Raw genomic sequence first — 626 nt, forward strand, 5'->3', positions numbered from 1 at the left:
CATAGGGGCCAGAAAGTCCGGTTAATCGTTGCTTTCATACCACCGGAACTTGGGCCGCCCCACAGGGAACTTATCCTGAGGCGACCGTTCGGGACTTTAGACGGGTCAATGAGGAAAAGAGACCCAGGAAACGTTCCAAGGTAGAGCTGAAAGCTCTGCTTGACTGAGAACAGGTACTGCGACTCTCCTCAGCCTTGCCACAGTCAACTGAAGGGAAGGCTTAAAGAAGGAGGCAACAGCATCTGGCGTCCCCAGGCGGTCACCCATCCAAGTACTGACTAGACCCAACGTTGCTTAACTTCGCTGATCGGACAAGAAGCGGTGTTTCCAACGTGGTAAGGCCGTTGACTCAATATCATGGCTAGATACTCCAGATGTTGAGGCAGAAGTAGAGAAGGCTTCTAGCAAATTACCATGATCCCTCACTCATGGTAAGGACCCGGAAGCTTGTCCCGGCGTTGAAGAAGGTCGAACCCGAGCCTACCGGAGTTGACCAGACCTCCAACAGGCGAAGGAGGCGGAAGCCTGCTCCTGAGCGGCCATGAGGAAAGCAGGGAGAGTTCTCTAGGGAAAAACCTGCGATGCCGCGGCGGGATTGCCACACCGCATCTTAAGTCTAGGCTGAA

General features: G+C 54.2%; 1 pseudogene; it reads right to left on the reverse strand.

Annotated features, from left to right (window-relative positions):
* Positions 1–230: 230 nt before the first annotated feature.
* On the reverse strand, positions 231–349 carry LOC137638932 (5S ribosomal RNA; annotated as a pseudogene).
* Positions 350–626: the final 277 nt, after the last annotated feature.

The sequence above is a fragment of the Palaemon carinicauda genome, chromosome 3 (genome assembly GCF_036898095.1).
Source record: "Palaemon carinicauda isolate YSFRI2023 chromosome 3, ASM3689809v2, whole genome shotgun sequence".
Taxonomy (NCBI): domain Eukaryota; kingdom Metazoa; phylum Arthropoda; class Malacostraca; order Decapoda; family Palaemonidae; genus Palaemon; species Palaemon carinicauda.